The 23575-nt window shown below is 47.3% G+C and overlaps 2 long non-coding RNA genes across 3 annotated transcripts in view; one reads left to right on the top strand and one right to left on the bottom strand.

The window, feature by feature from the left end:
• Positions 1-23575, bottom strand: part of LOC121824731 (uncharacterized) — a 59471-nt gene that overhangs the window by 14436 nt on the left and 21460 nt on the right. The gene's annotated exons all lie outside the window — the stretch shown is intronic.
• The window catches only part of LOC121821209 (uncharacterized), a 74528-nt gene that overhangs the window by 37026 nt on the left and 13927 nt on the right, over positions 1-23575 (top strand). The window contains exons 2-5 of the long non-coding RNA XR_013048416.1: positions 2300-2786; positions 6323-6504; positions 10875-10971; positions 12580-12672. This is a non-coding gene — a long non-coding RNA (uncharacterized LOC121821209). The remainder of the gene's footprint in view (positions 1-2299; positions 2787-6322; positions 6505-10874; positions 10972-12579; positions 12673-23575) is intronic.

Raw genomic sequence — 23575 nt, 5'->3', positions numbered from 1 at the left:
GCCTCCCAGTATAGGTGCTGGGAACTGAACTCAGGTCCTCTGCAAGAGCAGTATGTGATCTTAACCACTGAACCATCTTTCTAGCTCCTCTTCCTTGACCTTCTAAGTGGCTCTGGACCCTATTCCCATGTAGGTAGAGTGAGGCAGTCCAGGGAGACCCTGAAGTACAGTTCTCTTGTCTGAAGCACACTTAAGTACGGTAGCTTCTGGCTGCTAATGGGCAGCTGTCTCCCAGAAGCCCCTGAGATAAGAACTGGCTTCGACCTGTTATACCCATGAGTAGTCAAAGACCTATGTCTTTTCAAGCAAGGCTGAGCGCACAAAAGGGAGAGAAACAAATGAAAAAGTGACACAAGGAAGCGAAAAGCCCTAGACTAGAGGTGACCACTTCCCCTCCTTGACTTGAACTGGAAGTAGCCAAGAGACCCAATCCAGGCTGAAGGGCCTCCATAAGACCCTTCCTAAGCACTAGAATCCAAGATGAAAACTGTAGACTCTCAGTGAGGATAGGCAGGGCCCGCCACCTGCCCGAGGGTGCTCTGTGGTGGCTATGCCTGGCCATGCCCACTGTACCAGTCCCTGCCCCCACTCCCTGGCCCTGCCTCCCCCTCCACATTTCCTTCTCTTTCTCACTCACTCCTTTTCTTCTTAAAGTTAATTGCAACTTTTTTCTCAGCGCCCTGATCTGGATAAGCCACATCTCATTAGAAAAAGATTTAGCCAGAGCCAAAGCAGCCTGGAGAAGGAATCCCTAATCAACAGAGAAAAGATTTGGGTGTAATTGCTCTCTCTCGCCATTCTCGCCCCCTCCCTCTTCCAATCTTTTTCTGCTCATTAATCTGAAAAGAAAGTCACGGCTAATGTCTCAGTGTTCAAGTATCTGCTGCAGCAGCAAGCAAATCCAGGAGCTTGGGGATGGGGGTGAGGGATGTCTCACAGAGAGCTGTTGGTGGTTGGGGTGCATGAATGAAACAGTTGGTTTGTGGGGGCTGTGGAATCACTTGTGTTGGGAAAGTATGCATGTATATTTATGAAATGCTGTGGTTGTTGGGAGTGTTATGATTGGTTGTTGGTATGGGAGTATAAAGTGCTGATAATTGGGTATCTAGAAGAAGCCCTTCATATGGTGTGTGTGTGTGTGTGTGTGTGTGTGTGTGTGTGTGTGTGTGTGTGTGTGCAGCTCTTTGGTTAGTGCTGTGGGTATAATGAAATGCTCTGATTATTGGGTGTATGTATGAAGACTTTGCATTATTAGGCAGTGTGTGTGTGTGTGTGTGTGTGTGTGTGTGTGTGTGTGTGTGTGTATGTGTTGACACCCTTTGGTTATTGATGTGGGCATTAGAAGTATTCTGATTATTGGATATATAAGTGTGGATCCCTTTGTTTTATTGGGGTGGTGTGTGTGTGTGTGTGTGTGTGTGTGTGTGTGTGTGTGTGTGTGACATTTTCTTCACAGGGTATTGTGTATGACCTAATGCGTGGCCCCTTTTTTGTTTCCCCCTGCTTGAGTTATATTCTGACAGGTGCCTAAATGTTGACACAGGAACACTGAGCTAAGGAGCAAATCCTTTTCACGGGTGGGAACCCTGGCCTTCGCTACCCAGCAGTGGAATAGCACCACATTTTCATGTTGCCCCTTCAAAATTCAGACTTCTTCCCAAACGACAAATTATCACTGTTTGGGGCAAAGTTGGATATTTGAATTTTTTGTTTGTTTTTGTTTTTGTTTTTAATTGAAAAGGTAATATGTGCTCAAAATAAAAAAATAAAAAAGGCAGAAATACTCTTCCAGTAAAATGTCACTGCTAAGAGGGGCTGAATCACAGAAGACACCCTCCTTGTCACCTGGACATCTTCCCTGTCCCCAGGTCTCCTTCCTAGTGCCTCTTACCTGTATCTTCTAAGTGCGGGTGCTGCATGTTGGTGTTTATTCCAGACTACCCTGAACTTGGTTTTTTACTTACCATACACCTCAGAGATTGTTCTCCCTAAACACAGACCTACACTCATGCTTTGCTCCGATTTTAACATATAAAATGAGTTAATTGAGATAAATAACAAGCAGGGCAGTGGTGGCTAGTGGCCCACTGAGGAGGCAGAGGCAGGTGGATCTCTGAGATCGAGGCCAGCCTGGTCTATAGAGTGAGTTCCAGGACAGCCAGGGCTACACAGAGAAACCCTGTCTCAAAACAACAACAAATCCAAAAAAAGAAGAGAGAGAGAGAGAGAGAGAGAGAGAGAGAGAGAGAGAGAGAGAGAGAGAGAGAGAGAAATAACAAAGTGCCTCTTTTCTGGACAGGCAGGGTGCTGGAGAACCAGTTCTGCCCGGTGAAGTATAACCATGGTAGCCTGGCATGATGCTGAGCCTCATGCTTCATTCAATGTGCAGAAAAACCTAAGGAATCGTGTCCCCATTCACAGACGAAGACACCGAGACAAAGAGAGATGCTGTCTAGATCCACATGCTTCACAACAGAGCCAGAACACAAACCCAGGCAGCCTGACAGTGGGATTCTGAACAAGGGAAGGACCTTCAAGAAGCTAGGGACAAAGAAAAAGCAGATGAGTCTCTGATGCCCTCAGACGCACTGCCATGCTTACAAGCCCTGAATCTGTGCCAGACGGCCTACGAATCTCACCTGGTTTCATCCCGGGCGTCTAGGGCCCCTCCCTTGTCCTCACTGATGACACTTTGCTTCAGCTCTGTGGGCCTGACCTTGGCCCCCTCTGGAGCCTCAGGGATGGCTGCTGCCGGGAGAACTCAAGGTCCCACTTCTTCCATCCAGGTAGGTAAAGCCAGGCTTGAGCCTCTATATGTTTCCAAAACATAGCTCATTCGCAATTACGGTCTGTCTCCCTAATAACGATCAAGTAGTAGCTATAGCCACAGAGGGCATGTTCACTCCAGCCATGGAGTTGTCTGGTGCAGAAACAGCATCATTGTCTCAGGTGGCCAGGATCCTGGCTCCAGGGTCCTCTAGGGAAAGTTCCAGTAACTCTTCCATCACCACCCATCCCATCTCAGTTCACTGTGCTTGTGAAAAATCACTGCAGGACAGATGGCACAGGAATATTTACGGAGAGTGTGGAGTACTTGAAAGAAAGATTATCAAAGGCTGCTGGTGACCTGCTGAGAGCAAGGAAAAGCCAAGAACAAGACTGTCCACCTGGACAGTGAACACTGGTCACTCGAGGCTATAGAGCATTTGAGAAAACTGAGGTCAGTCAGGGTAGACTGCACCAGACTCTGAAGACACTGTGTGAAATCAAACTGTAAGTGACCTGGAGACCTAGTTATTCACCAGACACCAGCATGTGAGTTTGAAGATGTTACATGAGATAACTTATAAAAACCAATAATGATTCACATCAAATGCTTTGATCACCTGCCCCAAGTGTTTGTTTATTATTTATTTATCTAGAGACAGGGCCTCACTCTATAGCCTGGCTGTGTCTTTATGTGAATAATGCTGTCTGAACACAGATACAACTAACAATGGGAGAAGGCAGAAGTCTCATCACAAGGGGCCAGCACTGCCCACAGAGGCAGCCTACAAGTCAATAAAACTCCAAGAGACAAGTTGTTTCCTTTGTGACATGGTGTAGGGAAGAGTTGCTCCATTAACAGATGCAGACTAGGAATCAAGCTTTGGTTTGGTTTTGTAGGCAGGGTCTCATGTAATGCAGCAGAGGATGACCTTGAATTCAGATCCCCCTGCCTGTGAGTGTTGGGGTTACAAATATCCACCATCATACCCAGAATATGGAATCAAGGAAGGAAAAATAAAAGCCTTTGAGGGGACCAGACACTAGCCAGGGATGTGAAGTTATAGGATCTATCCTTGTACACACTGGTCAGGCAAGCTGCAGGGATTAGTTTCTCTGTGTGAATTTGGGAAGTTTCTGTCCACTCCCTAGGCCTCAGTTTCTTCATCTGTCGGAGACCAAGCTGGATTACATGCTATCTCAATTCTGAGGGATCCATGGAGATGCCTCCTTCCACATGATTGAGAGTGACCTCAGGGCTAACTGGGTCTTTTGGTGAGGGATAACCTCTCTGGTGTCACCTGTAAATGAGAACAAAGAGCCCAGACTTTAAGAGTTGGTTGCTCTGAGAATTCATGGGAAAATGCCACTGACATATCTTGCATGTGTCTGGCATACAGAAGCGCTCAATAAACGCTGGTTCATGTGGTCATCCAAACAGTAATAGTCTGACCAGCTGATTGGCCAGTTCTGGGTCAACAGACTCAGACGCTCTGGCAATGCCGATCTTGAAGCCCCACCCCAGCTTCCAACCTGACACACTCAAATGGTGATTTGATCTGAGGCAGCTTCACCTTGAACTTGGCTTTTGAAGGTTTTGTTACCAAGGCAATTCAATTCCCTGATTGAATGGGTAACAGAATCGCCCGGGAAGAGGGTTGACTGGCCTGGGGTGGGGGTGGGGTGTGGATCTGCTGGGGTGTCAAGAATAAGACTAGAGGCTTTACAGCTCGGGGTGGGTTAGGGGCTAAGTTCTTTCCCTAGATAGTAGAGGGTAAACGACATCTTCTGTCCTTTGGAGGAGTGACACAGTTCCTCTCCGCTGGCCTTCTCCACCCTCCTCCCGCCCTGGGAGACTGGCTGACCTTGTTTCTATTCAACGCTCTTTCAAATTTTTACACCTGAATTTTGGTAAACAACCTCCTGTGCCATGGATAGGGGACTTATCGGCTCCGCAGCGGCCTCCTACACCAAACCCTTTTGTTAAGGGGAAAAGCCTGCCTTAGAAGTAAGTGGGACTGGAGTTCACTCCTCCCCAGGGTTGTTATCTTGTTTCCAAGAATCTTGAGATCAAAGCGCCGCCGCTCAGCGGTCTCTGGCGTTCCTCGGCTGCCCTCTTCTGGGAAGTCCTGGTATGACGTGGTCTCCTGGCAGTCAAGCTAATTCACAAGGGATGAGGCCCCGGTACTCAGACAAAAAATATTTATTGAAAAGAAAACGCGCATGCGTCATAGTGCTGGGCACTTGGGATTTATCACTGAACAAAACAGACACATATCCTGCTCCCCTGAATCGTGGTTGTGCGAAATGGCCAGGGAGTGAAAAAAATAAACAAAATGTAGTACATGGCAGGGCAGCTGGAAACAGCGGCTGACACACAAAGCGAGTCGCAGTTTAGTTTCCAGAGTCAGCTTCACGGAGAAGGGGACTTCTGGCCAGAGACTTGAAGAAAGCGAGAAGCATTGCTTTGGAAGTGAGAGTGGCAGGGAGATAGCTCAGTCAGCGAAACGCTTGCTGTGTGTCTAGTCAGGTTACTATTGCTGCGATGAAACATCATGACCAAAAGCACGTCAGGGAGGAAAGGGTTGTTTGTCTTACAAATCCTGAATCACAGTCCACTGAGGGAAGCTGAGGCGGGAACTCAAATTTGTCAGGAACCTGGAGGCAGAAGCTGATGCAGAGACCATGAGGGGTGTTGCTTACTGGTGTGCTCATCATGGCTCTTGATGGCTCAGATTGCTTTCTTATAGAAGCCAGAACCACAAGCCCAGAGATGGCAGGCACCACACACAATGGGGTGGGCCCTCCTCCATTAATCACTAATAAGAAAATGCCTTACAGGCTTGCCTGAAGCCTCATCTTAAGGAGGCATTTTCTCATTTGAGGTTTTCTCATCTTAAACGACTCTAGCCTGTGTCGAGTTAACATAAAGCTACCCAACTCGCTGTGTAAGCGTGGGGACCTGGGCTTGATTCCCCAGAACACTGAGCTTATATTTTAAAAAAGCCAGGCAGGGTGGTCCATGCTTAGAATTCCAGGGCAGGGAAGGCAGAGGCAGGCAGATATCTGGGGTTCCATGGCCAGTCAGCCTAGCTGAATCAAGGTACCTCAGGTTCCAATGAGAGACCCCATCTCAAAAAACAAGGTGAGTGGTTCCCAAAAAAGAATGCCCAAGGTTAATCTTCTGGCCAAACTGTTCACACCACACATGCACACTCACACACATGTACATATACGGAAAGAGTGTGATTGGCAGAGGAAGTGGATGCAAAGGCCCTGGCTTGGGAGTGTATGTGGGATACAGTGTGGCTGGAGGGAGGGAGTTGGGGGGGGGAGCCAGATGGGTGAGCAGAGAGGAAGAAAGCCAAATGTCAGGGCCTCTTGGGCCAGCTTTAGAGACCCGCCTCTGTTACTGTACTCTGACTGATGGCAAATACCACACGCTGAGTGGCTTAAACAACACACATATATTCCCTTGCGTTTTTAGAGGGTGAAAATTCCAAGTCAATGTGCCAGCCAATTCTGTTTCTTCAAGGACTCCCTTCCTGGCTTTCAGGCTGCTGCCCCTGGCTGTTTCCTCACTGGGGTCTTTCATTGCTACCTGCAGCATTCTACATAAGAATGTAGGGGAGAACATGAGCCTTCCGCCCACTGGATTTTGCTTCAGAGGTGCTTTGGGGGGCAGAGGACCATGACACCAAGACAACAGGAAAATGGAGACCCAGAGATACTCTCTTCGTGAGTCACTTCATTCACTCAGTGATGATGTAAATAAAATGGGCCCCAAATTGAAGATTGCTAATGTTAAAAGGCATTATGTGAGGGGAAAATGATGTGACTCACTGTGAGGGGGGCAGTGAGTGTGGGGGTATGAATGTAGGTGTAGAAGTGTGAGCGTGTGTCTGTGTGTGTGAAGGTATGAGTATGTTTCTTTGGTGTATCGAGTATGGGAGTGTGAGTGTATTTGTGTGAATATAAGTGTGGATAGGTGTGCCTATAGAGGGTGTGAATGTGTCTGTGTGAGTGGGCTGTGGATGTGTGTCTATGTGAAATGTGGACGTTGTCTCCACACTTATCTGTAATACCCAGCCCTTTGCCGATGCTCTGCAGATGTGACAGCTGGGAAGGTCCCGTCTGCTGGCACCCCAGAGACCTGGCTGCTGGGGGCTGCAGTGCAACAGGGAAGCAGCTCAGGAACGGGAGGAGCCGACAATGCCCTTTGTCCAAGTCACAGCTCTTGCTCCATTGGGAAAAGTGTCTCCATCTCATGGAGGAGTTGTGTGTGTGTGTGGGGGGGGGGTCTCTGCTATTTACTGAGCACGTTCTATGTGACAGGCTCTGGCATGTGTGCTGGAGGTATTCTGTTTCAATGTCAAACATTGTGTCAGTGTCAAAATTTCAGATCTCCTGGGGATGGGTTGCCTTGGCCCATGACATCCATGCCTGTGTCCCTTCCTTCCTCTTCCCCTCCTTTCCCTGCACACCGGGATGCTCGGTACCTTCTTCCCCCCTCCCCTCCAGACCCCAGTGGTTGAAGGACTATGTGCTTCTAGAACCCCCAGGTCTCCCATTCCATATAGTCCCTCCTGGGAAACTCATGAATGCCTCTGTGCGCAGGAAGTCCTTGCTTCCAGTCCTGCATGACCCTCCAGTCCCTGATCTGAGAGTTTATTCTAGATTTGAAGTCTCTGCCTCTTTAGATCCAGGGCCATCGTTTTAAAAAGGAGAGCAATTGTGCTATTGTTTGTTTTCCTTAATGTCATCTGTAACAATGCGGGGCTGGGAGGAGCCTGAAGTCTCTAGCAGGGCATTTGATAAACAGCTCCTTGAGGTTAATGCCTGGCCTGTCAGCCTGTCTTCACCACAGAATAAGCGCAGGTCACACAATAGAGCGAGCAATGGTTTTTCTCAGATATGGAGATAAACTGCTTTTGTAGCAACTGAGCTATTGTCCAAGTTGGGAGAGGCCCAAGTTCAGGAACAAGACTGGGGATGGAAGTCAGCCTTAGAATCATCTATCTGTCTGTCTATCTATCATCTATCTATCTTCTATATATCTATCATGTCATCTATCATCTGTCATCTATCAATCTATATTCTGTCATCTATCTTCTATCTAACATCTATCTAGCTATCATCTGTCATCTATCATCTTCTATCATCTATCTATCTGTCTATTACAATCTATCCATCTATCCATTTATTTAAGGAACGGGTACAATTCTCTTTCTAGATGTAATCAACTTCAAGTGAGGGCCTGGAGAGATTGCTCCGGGGTTAAGAGTACTAACTACTCTTCCGGAGGACCAGAGTTCAGTTCCTAGCACCCATATCAAGTAACTCACAATCACTTGTAACTCCAGGGGATTCAGTGACCTCTTCGGAACTCTGCAGGCACATAAACACACACACACACACACACACACACACACACATAGGCAAAGGAGCTTTCAGTCCACTAGTCTATTGGTGCCATTGCAAAATGAGGGATATGCCACTGACTGTTTTTCTTTGAGATTATATAGTATGGGGTTGGGTGGTGGTGGCGCATGCCTTTAATCCCAGCACTTGGGAAGCAGAGCCAGACGAATCTCTGTGAGTTCGAAGCCAGCCTGGTCTACAGAGTGAGATCCAAGACAGGCACCAAAAACTACTCAGAGAAACCCTGTCTCAAAAAAACAAAAACAAAAACAAAAACAAAAAAAGCAAAAAGCAAAACAACAACAAAAGGATTATATCATATGGTTTGATTTTGGGTGGGGGTATCCATCTAGGTCTTGGGTTACAGGTGGCAGAAGCCATCATGTGTAACTACAGTTTTCCTGCCTTGCCCACAGTCAGGACAAATCTTTGTCACCCACCAGTCCCACAGCCGCTCAGACCCAACCAAGTAAACACAGAGACTTATATTGCTTACAAACTGTATGGCCATGGCAGGCTTCTTGCTAACTGTTCTTATATCTTAAATTAATCCATTTCCATAAATCTATACCTTGCCATGCGGCTCGTGGCTTACCGGTATCTTTTCATGCTGCTTGTTGGGGTGGGGGCTGGCTGTGAGTCCTTCTGCCTTCCTGTTCTTTTATTTCTCCTCTCTGTTAGTTCCGTCTATACTTCCTGCCTAGCCACGGCCAATCAGGTTTTATTTATTGACCAATCAGAGCAACTTGACATACAGTCCATCCCCCAGCACAGCCAAGACACCTGCACTCAGGCCCGTGGTCCTAGTCATCCTCTATGCGGACCTGCTGGGTAAAGCCACAAGGAACCCGAGAACGGGCTCCCACAGGACATACAGAACATCCCACAGCAATCATGGCTGCATTTACTTTGCTTTTTGAGAATAGATTGTATGTTCCTGACATTGGCCCAAGATGCTTCTGTATCTTGCTACCACCAGTGAAAGAAGTATATAGAAGGACATGGAAGTTTCCAAGTCTGGAAGTGAGCATGGCCATTGGGAAAATGACCCAGGGGCCCTGGGGCTGAACATATGAGAATAAAACCACCATGAGAGGTCAATCACTCGCTGTAATAAGAAGTGAATTTTCTGGGCCTGGGAGACGGCTCAGTCAGTAACTTGTTGCTATGCAAGCATGGGGACCTGAGTTCAGATCCCCAGCATCCATGTAAAAAAGCCCTGCATGGTTGTACACATCTATCACCCTAGCATAAAAGGGTGGAGACTAGTCGGAAGGTTTGACAATTGATGAGCTCCTGGTTCAGTGGGAGACCTTGTCTTAAAAAATAAGGTGGAGGGGAGGGGATAGATATGATCACATTACATTGTATGATATTCTCAAAGAATTAAACGCTATAAAATAAGGTGGAAAATGATTAAAAAAAAAGATAGCTATCCACTACACACATGACCACAGTCATTCACAAATGAGCACACACACACACACACACACACACACACACACACACACACACAGACACTACACATACAGATGATTTTTTTAAGTGATCTTTTGCTGTTGTGTTAAATATTTAAATAATGACCTGGGGGTTCAGAGTAGACCTTGAAATTTTTCTGGCAGCTTTCATTTCAGCAGAAAGGTGAGAAAGGTTGTGTCTTTGTTCTGAGAACTCCACCCTGTTCTGCGGCACTTGAAGTTACCTTGGAACCAGTATTGTTGGTTGAGAGGCACTCCTAAGATCCTCGATCTGCTTTGCCTAGGGTGTGTAATTATACAACTGTGACATGCCCCAAGGGGGGCATGAAATTGAAGAAAAAAGAGCCCCATATATGAGTACCCAGTGAGGCCTGAACAGGGCAGGGGTCCCCTGGAGTTACAGATGGTTGTCAGCTGTCTGACATGTGTGCTGGGAATTGAACCCTGGCCCTCTGTTAGAGCGGTGAGCATCTCAAACCCCAGGCATATGTCCAGCCCTCTCTTTTCTTTCACTTTGTGTCAGTCTTGCTAGAGATGTATCTTTTAAAAAAAAAAAAAAAAACTCTTTTTGTTTCATTGGTTTTCCTGTTTTCTGTTTTCCTGATCTCTGCTCCTGTTTTGGTTTCTTTACTATGCTTCCTTCGGGGGTGCTTTTGCCCACTGTTTCCTGGTTTCCTATGGGGAGAAACCCTGATCACCGGCTTCAAGTGTTCCTCCTTTCTAATCTTGGCCTTCCCTGCTATGAGCACTCCCTTTGGCACTGTGGTCACTGCCCCACAGTTTTGTGCAGTTTTCGTTTCTTTTGAAATTCCTTTTTTGGCCCCATGAATGATTCAGGGTTGTGCTCTGTGATGTCTAAGTGTTTGGAAGTTTTCCTGTTATTTCTGCCTGCTGAATTTTAACAACAATCTAGGGCATTGTATGGCATGTGGTCCATGTATTCAATCGCGACGTCACAATGCAGAGCCTAAGATATATGTGTTTGATGAATAAAAATAAATGAATGATTGGCACGTTAACTTAAAAATCAATGAAGAGAGAGCCGCAGGCTGAAGAGGTAAGGAAGATGGCAGGATGCTGACGGTGACTGTCCTGGGTAAGGAAATACAACTGCTTCGCGCTTTCTTCCTTCTGGGCTCTACACTCCCTGTCCTAGCAGACATAGCTTTCACAGCCAGGCTAATGGCTGCTTTCACCCTCTCCTGGCAGGCTGATCAGAATTTGAATCGCTGAGAGAGCTAACAGGGAGGCCATACAACGACCCCAAGGAGATCCTAGAGCTAAACTACTCCACATTCTTGCTCAGGTAAGGAGCCTGCTAGCCTCCCAAATTATTGCCATGTGCAGTTCTTGCCATGGTTGCTGCCCCACAGAGGTCATGCATGTCCATCTAATTGGCAGGCCATCTCATCTCCCTGTTCTCACTGTGACTCTCAGGATGTCTACAAAGTCCCTAGACATCCTGAGAGTTAGTGTTCACTCAGGATATCTTTTTAAGTCTTTGCAGTCAACCAGCCACAAAGCCACATGTGAAATTTGGTGGCCATTGTAGAGATTCTGGGAGGCAATCAAGTCCTTCAGAAGGGCTTGTGCCATTCTGCTAGTCAGGGGCAGGCTGACCGTACTGAGGGGGGCCAGTTAACTAGCTGGTTCTAAAAGTGCATTCCACTGCCTTGCTTTCTCCCTTTCTGCCATATGATCTCCTCTGTCCCTCTACCTCCCCAGGATCCAGGCAGAAAATGGATCAAGATAGCTGGGTAATGTGAACAGGAGAAAAAACATCCATCACATAAAAATCACTGAGATCTGACAGTTCATACCCACTACTGTAACATTACCTCAGGGGTACATGTACAGATACACACACACACACACACACACACACACACACACACACACACACACACACACACACACGCAACATGTTTTGCAAAGAAGGGACCCAGGACCATGGAGGGAATCTCATGATAAATACAATCTCTGTCCCCAAAATCTTACCAGCTGAGTTGGCAGATGAATTTCTAAGCATTGTATAATAATGATCACAACACACGATGATTGTGCTAGTCAGCCTGTCATTATTGTAGCAAAATAACTAATATAATCAGCTGATAATGAGAACAGGCTTATTCCGGCTCACAGCTTTGTAGTTTCTAGTCTATGTTGACCCCATTGTTTTGGGAGCCTATGATGAGGCAGCATATTACGTCAGGGCTCGTGGCAGACTAAACCTGCTCAGCTGATGGAATCAAAGGAGAGGGAGGGAAGAGAAGAGAAAGGCCCCATGCTCCACCTCTAGAGCACAGCCTACAGTTCTGCCACTTGGCCCCACCCCCCAGCAGCTAGTGTCAAGAAAAAGGAATAAGGAAACTAGACAGGATGGATGGAAGTTCAGCTCAGATGCCACCAAGCTTCTCACAAGCTCTCCTGACCCAATCTTTAAAAGAAAATTATACAATGTGTGTGCGCATGCTTTTGTGTGTGTGTGTGTGTGTGTGTATGTGTGTGTGTGTGTGTGTACGCCCACATGCTACATCAGATACATGGAAATCTAAGGACAACTTGCCAGAGCCAGTTCTACCACGTGGGACACAGGGATCAAACTCAGGTCTTCAGTACTGGCAGCAGACACCTTTACCCACTGGCCCATCCTACCAGCCCCATCCAGTCTTGACCCTTTTAATTGGCTCTCTACCCTGTGAAACTGCCCTCTGTACACCACAATGTGGGCTCCATCCTCTCCTTGTAGACCACATTAGAGGCTCCTTCCTCTTCCTGAATACCATATCAAAGACTCCTTCTCCCTGTGGACCACACACAGGTTCCTGGTTAGTCTGGCCAGTGGAGGTCTGGGCAGATGGCACAGGGCAGAAGGGGGAGAATGGGTTATTCTTCCTCTGTCTCGTTTCTCCAGTTGTCTCAGATTGACTGCACTCACCACTCCCACTGAAGGTCGCAGCTTCTCTCAAGATCACCTCTCCTCATAACACTTTCCTTCCAGATTCAGGTAATTCTCTCCCCCCTTGTCCCACAAGGCCCATAATGAGTTACCAGCTCTAGACACTCCTAACACCTTAGGAGTCCCCATACCATATCTGAGCACTTGTAAATGGTTCTTATAATAGTACATTCTATAGGGTACTCATTTGAGTGGCCTTCTGTTTCCCTTCTCACACACACACACTCGCACACACTCCCGTGCACACACACACTAAATGTAATAATTTTCCTTTTAAAGACAGTGTGGGAAGGGCTGAGATGAGCCTGGCAGCCTCCCATCCATCTATACCCTGCCTGATTCACTTTTCTCGACTTTGCTTTGCTGTGTAATTAAATGTGCATCTGGTAATGGGGGAGGAGATGTGAAGAAGGGTTGATTCTTACGCAAGAAATGAGCGCTTACAGGGTTGAGTGTCTCCCCACGTGAATTGAAAGGTTCTTCTCTTAAAATACAAAAGCACAGGGAACAGGTGGTGGCTTTTCCACCCAGGACGAGTAAGGGACCATCATTAGGGCCTGGGTCTAACACAGCTCTTGATAAATCCTGGAGACACAAACCAGTCAGGATTTCAGGTCATCCTCAAGCTGAGAAGTTCCCCTGATGCTTCCTTCTCTGCCATAGTTGACAACAGGATTCCAACTGCTTGTGCTCAACTTGAACTTGAGGACTAATTTCTATGGCTCAGGGACAATCTGGCCTTTCCTTTGCAATTCCACGCAGAGATCAAAGGTGCTTGGAAAAGGAGTCAGCACCTAGATGCCACCTGGCAGTCCCCTTGGGGAGTCCTGTAGAATATTCACCGCAATTCTCCATCGATTGGCTCGTTTTCAAAGTGGACAGTGGAGATGCCAGGAGCTGGGCTTGGGAGAGTTCCAGGCCAGTGCTCACTTTCCACCCTGAGCCCACTCCTTAGTTCCACCTACTCTGGGAAGGTGCCCCAGGAGGAGGTGGACCCAGGAGACCTAGAGTTCCCAGAAGCATCTGGAGGTGCAGACAATGGGGTGCATACTGGGTCTGGATCCCAGGGAGGTTGGGTTTGGGCATGCCAAGAAGCAGAGTTAGAGGAAGCTCAGGTGTTAATTTGGAAGATTTAGGAGTTCCTGGGCTGTCATCGGATTTTACTGCCACTGGTGACATGCTAAGTTCTCTCCAGAGTAGGAAAGACAGGAAAAAGGAAGGCCAGGTATGCCCAAGTGCCAGCCCTGTGCATCTGGAGGATGAGACAAGGCACGGAGGAGGGGCCCAGATGCTTTAGAAGGCTGAGGATACATGCTGGGGCCTGGGCTAGTACTCACCAGGCAGAAGAGGAGGGTTGATAAACTCCCTGCAGTGGAACTTGCCTTGACAATAGCTCTCATGAAAATGAAAACAAGAAAATGAACATTGTTTCTATCCATTCCCCACATAGCAGAGAGGTGTCTCATAAGAAAAAACAGGTTGGTGATGAGTGGCAGAGGAGAAACATAAGAAGGCAAGAAGAGGCAGAATGGGACAGGCCTTAAAGCCTTGCCCCATTGGTCAGCTACTGGATACAAGTTCTGCAACTCCTAAGACCCAGCTGGAGCTTCTCAGTGTACTTGCTAGCATACACGCCTGTTCCAGGTCTTATGGAACAGTACGTAATGACTCCCTAAGCCTGGCCTGAGACTCTGCATTTAGAAGAGGCCACCCCTGGTCAGGGTTGATATTGCAGACCCGTGGGACACACTTGGATAAGTAGCAAGACATCAGAGGATACCAGCTCCGTTTGGGCCTACTTCTGTATACCTCCAACTTAACACAAAACCACAGCAGAAGTGAGTGATCTAATTCAGTGTCTTGGTGATAATGACCCATGCCTTGACATTGTGCCCATGTGGCCGCTTAGGGAGCATCATCTCCACCTCTTACCTCAGCCCTCCCCAGTAAAAGTAAGCATCAATCACCCTACATAAGATGGCCTGACCAGACACCCCTACAGCACAGGCCAGCCTAATCTCTCACCTTGGGGAAGGTCAAGCTTGACTTGGCTTTGTCTTGTTAAGAAAAGGCAGTGTCTCCTCTTTCTTGGGACTCCCTGTCTATACACTCACATTCACATATGCACACGTGTACATGCACATTTCTGAGAGTCTCAGTTTTCTGGGCATGTCTGATAGTCTCTGCTTGGGACCTGCCATGTTCCTTTTACATAATTCTAAAGGTGACCCTATTTCCCTGAACCCAGGCTCCAAAGGAGTCCCCTCTAGGGTTCAGGATTCCTGTCAATGGCTCTGTGGGACCACTTCCCTTGACACCTGAAACACACAGAAATGTTTGAGATGGTCCTAGCATAGATGATGGTTGAGAATATACTCCACCAGGAGGTTGGGTAGTCTGCATCGCTCAATGCAAGGGCCAAGGCTGCCTGTTTGATGAGCGGGAAGTGCCCTATGTAGCTTACTCACCCACACCAGGCTTGACCTTGGCTTGCTACTCCTGCACAACTCAGCTGCCCAATGTATGCTGGGACTTGCAGGTGGCCAGCATTCCTTTTCCATGTTCACGCTGCCATATTCCCTCCATTCTTAATCACATCAAATGGGGCAGCTTCTGCTGGGCTGTGCTTAGGTCCAAGAGCCTGTGCTGTGCTCCAGAGTGAGGCCCCCTGAGGAGCTAGCATGCACATCACCCAAGCTGAGGAGTCATGCTCAACCGAGGACACTCTGTGAGAAGGAGTGCTAGAGAGAGGAATTGCAGAGTGGAGAGCACAGAGGGCTTCCTGGAGTAGGTGAGACTTCCGAGCCCTTTAAGGGTTGGCTTATTATGGGCTGGTTCAAAGTTCAAAGTACCTCAGAGCAAGCTTATTCAGAAGCAAGGTCATAATAAGATCATAACAGACATAATTAGGTGAGACAAGGTCATACTGAAGTAGTAATGACTCCAACTCAATAGGATTGGGCCCCTAAAGGGGAACTTGGACAGGTACACACACGGGAAGAGAGCATCCCATGAGGGTGAGGCAGAGCTGGGCAATGCTTCTGCAAACTAAGAAATGCCAGATGCTGGGGATGGGCAAGGGACCTAGACTCTCTTACCAACAGAAGACTGAAAAGAAGGAGTCCTATTGACCTTGATCTTGCACTTCAAACCCCCAAACCAAGCTAACAAATGCCTGTTGCTTAAATACCTAGACTGTAACACTGTCCCAGAAGCCCTAGCAAATGACACAGCTTAGACACACAGCAGGGGACTGATGTGGCACCTAGAAGGAAATCTTGCTGCTGGCTGGGGCATCAACATTCCCCACCCCCACCATAGTCAGCAAGTATGAGGACCTGAGTTCGGTCCCCAGAATCCATATAGCAATCCAGCCGTAATGATAAGCAGTTGTAATCCCAGCACTGGGAATGTAGAGACAGACAGATCCTTGGGGCTCACTGGCCAGCCAGCCTAGCTCAATTAGTAAGGCCCAGGTCCCAGTGAGAGACACTGTGTCCAAAACAAACAACAGCAAAATGAAAGTAAATGGCTCCTGGGTTCCTAAGGAATAACACCCAAGGCTGACATCCGGCTTTCAAATGCTCCCATATATGTATACTTGCACTTGCATACACACATGGGTACACACACACACACACACACACACACACACACACACACACAAGTGTTGAAAAGGGTGTGGCAACTAGACACAAAGTCCAAGGCAGAGAAGTAGGTAGCCATGGGCTCCAGAGCTGCAGAATCAGCCCATCATCCAGCTCTTGCCTGATGAGCCCCCATGGCCAGGGAAAGAAGAAATTGAAGGGGAATCCTTGGCTACATCCCCACCAACCTCCATGGCCCAGGTGAGCTCCTTGCCAGCTGGCTAAGCTCTCCATTGCATACCTGGCTGAAAGTCAGGAAAACAGTGTGTGTTTGTCAGGCCCTGAACTGAAGGGCAGTAGATCAATGAAAAGCTAATAAATTAGGGAGAAATGGGATTTTTTGGTTCACAGTGGTTAGAGCTATGGAATCTAGTGTGAGCTTGGGGTCTTTTCCATGGCCTAGGGGAGTCCTAGCTGAAGCCTATGAGGGAAAGTGCAGTTCTAGGTTGAATTGTGTCCCTCTGAGTTGAAGTTCCCAGTTCTGGGACTTGGCCTCATTCCTAGGGAAGTTTGGGCAGGTAAAATCAAGTATACCAGGCACTCCAGATTCAGAAGCCTTAACCCAATATCCAGGGTCCTCATGACACAAGGGAGGCGTGTACAGGAACGCACAAAATGGAGAAGAAAAAGCATATGCCCAAGAGGGCCAGGGACCAGAGTGATGTTCTTGCAAGCCAGGAGTGCCAGAACTTGCTCAGCACCATCAAAGGTGGAGGTGATGAAGACACCGTCCCCATGTCCTCAGCAGGAGCCTGGCCTTGCCAACACCTTTCGGGCGTCTATCTCCAGAGTGGGATGAAAACACAATGCTGTCATTTTCAACTCCGCGGCTCACAGTGCTCTAGGAAGGGGCCATAAGCTAGTAGTCAGGGGAGGCTTTCAGTCAGCTCCAGGGCCTTAGCCTTGTTATGCCTTGTAGAAAAGCCACTCTTTTCCCCAGCGTTCAGGGAGTTTTACAGGTCAGCTGCGCTCGGGTCCCACCCTCATCCCGTACTAAGCTTGCTTCTCACCCCCCAAGGCACGTTGTCCCCTAGCGCTATTACTTTAGCCCATGCTCCTGCCCCTTTTTGTCAAGAGCCCTCCCTCCATCACCACCGGGTTCTGTAGGCAGCATCACATCCTCCTAGTCAGGATTCAGTTCAGCACTTGTGATTTCTTTGCCAGACTGGGCAACTTGGTAAGACCATGTCTCAAAATAAAAAGCAAACAGAGAGCTAGGGGTATAGCTCGGTGGTAGAGCCCTTGACCGGCATGTGCACAGCCTTGAATCTAGTCCCTAATACACAAAATAAAAACCAGAAGACTACACACTCTCCAGCTTTCCCTGCAGCTAGGTGCAGCCTTGTGATAAATTCTAAACAGTGAAATGCAAGTAAAACAAATCACAAATGACTTCCAGAGAGGATCACAGAGAGGAATATCCTACTCTGCCCCATATATGCCTCTGCTTGAACTGTATACATGATTTTGTGCAAACTTTATACATGACTTGAACTGTATACAGGTCTTTAGGCAGCTGTATTGGACCACAGAAGGATTGCTCTTAGGGATGACCTTGAGTTACTCTGGAGTCTAGATTTGTCTCCAGATTTGCTTCATCTAAAAGAGAAAACTAAATTCTGTCTTGTATTGTTTAAACCATGTGCTTTTGTTGGAACCATTTGCTTCCTGGTTGCTATGAGCACCTTTTCCACATCAGCAGGGACAGGTTGTAAAACTCTTCATCCACAACATAAATCTTAGGAGGAGCAAAGCCCTTGGGCAGGACAAGAGCATGAACCAAGCTGTGCCTTTTGGGTAGCCCTTTGCATGAGGTGTGGTCTTGTAACTACTGCTAGAAACTCTACCCAGAGAACAAATTCGGTATGTTTGGGGCAGAGGGTCTTGCCAGGTTGCACACTTGTACAAGAGAACTATGTACAAGAAAACTATGCCTGCCCACACTGGAGTCTTCCAATCCTGGTTTTATCTGGTTGTAACTACTCTTACACCTCCCATTCCATTCCTTAGCTTCCTTCATTCCCCAGAATCCAGACAGCTCATGCCCCTTGGTTTTTTAAATACTAGAGGTCACAATGTATAGCCTGCTTGCTTGGCCGGGGGCCATGCCTACCCAGTGCTGACTGCCAGTAGACCCACAAGTGACACAATGCTATCATACACAAAGGAGCTTACATCCCTGATTTTTTTTCTCTGTAAAATGCATCTGTCTAAAATATGAAAATGTGATGGGCTTGGGCTGTAGCTCATGTAGTAGAGTGTTTGCCCGGTATATAGGAAGACCTGGGTTCAAGCCCCAGCACCACACAGACAGGTGGCACACCTATAATCCCAGCACCTAGGAGGTGGAGGTAAGAAGACTAGAGAAGTTCAAGGTCATCTTTGGCTATATAATAAGCTCCAGGTCAGCCTGGGCTATGAGAGACCCTGTTTCAAGAAAGGGAGGAAGAAGGTGGAATTTTGGGAAATATCTTGTACCTAACCACCCAAGGAAGTCAGCTCTGTGATTGGTTTGGGGAGAGAAGCTGGACCAAGCGGCAGGCACACCATGTCACGCTTTGCCCACATGCCACCCTGTGTCTGCCATTCCTCTCACTGGACTTGACACAGCATTTAGGCTAGATGCCTTGGCCTTCAGTCATCTCCAGTTCCCAGATTTCTTTGCTCACCCCTTTCATTATCCCTCACCTTCACAAGCAATGAAGAGAGTGGACTCCCCGTTCTGAACCCTGCCCTGTTTCTACCTACATAAGGTCATAGACCTCACACTCCTCTAGAACGGAGGTCTTGGGACAGTGCCCTTTGTAGCTCACCCTTGGACACTACTGCAGAGGAAGAACAGTGGGATCCTCAGCCCTGTCCATGACGCTGAGGAAGCAGGCTTCCACCCCATGAGTCCTTAGGCTATCACCCCACTAGGGAGCCCTGTGGGAGACCACAAAGATCCCAACTTGTAGTTTGACGTAAGATGAGATTCAGAGTTTATGTTGCTCTCCAAGGCTGCATAATAGGGTACAGAGGCATGATTACCAGGTGTCTTCTAGTTCAAGGTCTAATCACAAGATGCTTTGCTGTGGGATGTGGTTACCAGGTGTTTTGAAGGGTCTACTCTTGGTTGTATGCTGTGCTTTGATCTTAAAAGGGGGAGGTCTTTTGCCTCTCCTCTTCCTAGTGTATAAAAAGCCCATCATGAATAAACTTGAGGCTGCAGGGTATTGACCTAGGGCCCTCTCAAAGCTATCCTGTGTCTCTGTCTTTCTCTTCATCTACATCTATATTTCTTCCTGTTATTTCCAAATTTCTCACTTCCCCCTTCAAGGGACCCTTCAATATGTCAAGGCTGAACCCTAACACTGATCCCCTGACAGAGCCCCACATGGGCTTCCTGTCTGTTTGGAATGAAGAAGCCAAGGGCTCTATGCTCTTCTGTGAGCATGGAAATTTCCTAACGTATTCAGGAGCCTCCCTCACTCCATGATAGTCAGGCTTCCCTTCACCCCAGCCCACACCATTCCTGTCCAGACACTAGTATATATTTTAGAACATTTAGGGAATGTAAACTTAGTCCATCTTCAATGCTCCAAGCAGGGGCCACAGGTCAAGCACTCACCTAACTACCAGCTCCTAGGGTGGGCCCACTTCATGTTAAGGGGCACATTTATGGAAGCCATTCTGATAATGGTGTCTGGAGCCCCATGGAGGCACCTGCCAAGACAGGGCTTAGCTTCATTCCCACCAGGCAGGACTCATCCCCAGGAAGACTCTGACCCAGATGCTATGATCCCTGAGGAAGAATCCACTCCAGAGCAAAGAGAGGCAAGCTGTAGATGTAACCATCTTATTAAATAAGAAACACAGAGCCAATGCAAAGATGAAAGCCCAAGAGGTCAGAGCGATAGCTAAGAGCTAAAAACCTTACCCTTCACTGCCATTGCTATCTTCCTCAGCAAGAGACCTACTTCCTGTCTGTCTTTTTGATAGACTTTCTGTTCTGCCTTCTCATTAGTTGTAAACCCAACCACATGACCACCTCGTCACTTCCTGTCTGTACAGACCTCCAGGTCTTCTATGGTTTGTATTGAGATTAAAGACGTGTGTCTCCATGCTGGCTGTATCCTTGAACACACAGAGATCCGCCTAGCTCTGCCTCCCAAGAGCTGGGATTAAAGGCATGCACCACCACTGCCCAGTTTCTGCTATGGCTTGCTATTAACTCTGACCCCCCAGGCAACTTTATTAACATACAAATAAAATCACATTTCAGTACAATTAAAATATCACCATAGCAAGCTTTTGTGTCTTGGAGAGAGGGAGGCCCATCTTAAGGAGCCTGGAAAGCTGTTTAGGTTCAGAGAAAGGGTTAGCCAGAGCCCTTTAGGGCTCCTAAGTCACTTTGCATTTTTGAGCTCAGTCTGGAAAGCTCAGGCAGGGAGCACTCTGAGAGAATAGGGACTGTGGACCAGGGAAAATTCCTAAAGATCAGCTTCACGTGATCTGAGAGATTATGTCTCGCCAGTGGGGAAAGGGCTGCAGTCCGCAGTGCCTGGATTGTAGCAGCCGAGTCTTCTGCAAACCTGTTTATTCATGTACATCATGCATCTAATGTGGATGGGGGCGTGAGATACAAGGATTTTAGGGACTGGCTGGACCTGTGCCCCCATCACACTTACCCCACCTCCCATGTTACACCTGTGCAAGTGTGCTCCTATCACACTTAGCCTGCCTCCAATATTACACCTGTGCAAGTGTGCCCCTATCACACTTACCCCACCTCCAACATTACACCTGTGTGAGTGTGCCCTCTTTCACACTTACCCCACCTCCAACAATACACCTGTGTGAGTGTGCCCTCTTTCACACTTACCCCACCTCCAACATTACACCTGTGTGGAGCAGCAGGCACTTCTTGGGCATTAGGGGGTCAGAGAGTTGGGTGGTGGAGTGTCCTGTTTTGACCCCTAGGAATCCACACGCATCCACAGAGCCCCAGAACATAATCCCCATTGCTTAGAACAGTAGCTTCTCCCCAGAACAAGTTAGAGTTTTCTCCACACATAGATACAAAAAAGTCATAGCATATGAAGTATTATATTGGTAAACATATCCATAATGCGTCTGTGGCTTTCCCTCTCTTAGTCCTTCCCGTCTGAGGATTACTGTTTCACTGCACATCATTGGTGGGTTTTATTTTCCTGGGTTTTTTTTGTGGGGTTTTTTTGGGATTGCTTATAAATAGACATTCACCTACCAGCTTCCCAGCCCACCCTACCAGATAAAACAATAGTACATATCCTGAAACTTCGCTTTTCAAAAATCTGATAATACATCCTGGCCACTGCACTGGCTCATATGCAACACAAACTGGAACAACAGAGGAAGAAGGAGGAGGAGGAGGAGGAGGAGGAGGAGGAGGAGGAGGAGGAGACGAAATAATTGTAGTTGGAATTTTCTTTGGGCTGCCAACCAGTTCCCAAATAAAGACACAGAGACTTATTATTAATTATAAATGCTTGGCCTTTGCTTAGGCTTGACCCACCAGCTCTTTTAACTTATTTTAACCTGTTTCTATTCATCTATGTCTTGCCTTGGGGCTTTTACCTTTCATTCTGTATGTTCTACTTTCCTGCTTCCTCTGTGTCTGTCTGTGTGCCTGGTGTCTCTTTTTCTCCCCCCCCCCCAACCTAAATTACTCCTTGTACTTAACTTGCCCTGTGCGAAGTCCTGCCTATACCTCCTCCCTCACCACTGGCCATTCAGCTTTTTATAAGATCAACCAGGTTCCTTAGGTAGGCAAGGTAAAACCAACACATTTGTTGTGGAATATTAGTTTAAAGATGTGTTGTATTCTTTTATGTTGCATTTGTTTAACTCTGTAAAGCTGTGTTACTTTGCCTGTCTAAACACCTGATTGACCTAATAAAGAGCTGAATAGCCAATAGCTTTGCAGGAGAGAGAGATAGGCAGGGCTGGCAGGCAGAGAGAATAAAAAGGAGAAGAGGAAGAGGATGCTAGGGGCCAGCCACCCAGTCACACAACCAGCAGAGGAGTAAGAAAGAAAGAGATGTAGAATAAAGAAAGGTAAAAGCCTAGAAGCAAAAGGTGGATGAGATAATTAAGTTAGCAAAGCTGGCTAGAAACAAGCTAAGCTAAGGCTGGACATTCATAAGTTAGACTTAAGACTCCATGTATTTATTTTGGAGTTGGATGGTGGGCCCCCCAAGGGCAAAGGGTTTAAAAAAACAAAAAAACACACACATCTTTATGTAACTAAACAGATGCAACACATAGTTAAACAATTATTCTACAACAAAAACAAATGCAACACATCTTTACATAATTAAACAAATATTCTGCAACATAAGAAAATGCAACACATCTTTACATAGTTAAACAAATGCAGAATATCTTTGCATAGTTAAACAAATATTCCACAGCAAATAATCTCAAAGTTGGGTAGGAAGCAACAGGAAGATTGAGAGGGTTATAAGAAGGGGAATTAGGGGCACACATATGTTCAAATGCATTGTGTGAAATTTTCAAAGAATTAAAAGAATGCCCCCAATGTTTCTGAAATTTAGGGACTGTCTAGTACAGAAATGCTCAAACATGCATGCGATCAGCCCAGAGGGAAGACACTGTCATCCATCATTATACATATCATCGCGTGTCACTCACCAAGGAGAACCATTGACACCTCTGAGAGACTGACAGGGAAGGAACAGCTCTGACTTTGTGGGTCTCTCAGACACAACCAATACCCTGTGGTTACAGCTGGTCTGTTTTAAAATGCAGGTGGAGTCTCTGGTGGAGAGGATGGGAATGAAGGAATGGGGTGAGGTCATTGCACTGGGAAGTTGTGTGTGATGGAAAAGGCCATGGCCATAAGAGATCACAAAAAGGCTGAAGGCTACAGAGAGAAGGGCCGTTGACCAGCAGGCACACACTGCCCCTGCAACCTGACAACTGGGCCCGCAGCTGCCCATACCCAACCACCAACAGGATTATAGTTCCTGGCCCTGGGTAGTTAAACTTTCTGGAAGATTCCTGAGCTTGCAGCAAGAAGGGGTGATGATTAAAAGCAGCTTTGCTGGCTGCCAAGCCCGGAAAGTCATATCCACGCCCGGTGACGCTCTCCACAGATCCTACATGAGTGACAGCCAGTTTTTAATAAGGCTTATTTAAAAACAAAAAACAAATCAGCTTATTTTCAGTGCGAAATGGGTTGTGTTTGGCCCTAATCCCCTGCGGTCAGCCAGCATTCTGCGCTACACCCGCTGTCCAGGTCCCCACAGACCGCCTCAGTG

Source organism: Peromyscus maniculatus, chromosome 1 (genome assembly GCF_049852395.1).
Source record: "Peromyscus maniculatus bairdii isolate BWxNUB_F1_BW_parent chromosome 1, HU_Pman_BW_mat_3.1, whole genome shotgun sequence".
Taxonomy (NCBI): Eukaryota; Metazoa; Chordata; class Mammalia; order Rodentia; family Cricetidae; genus Peromyscus; species Peromyscus maniculatus.
This window is presented reverse-complemented; position numbering and strand designations above follow the sequence as displayed.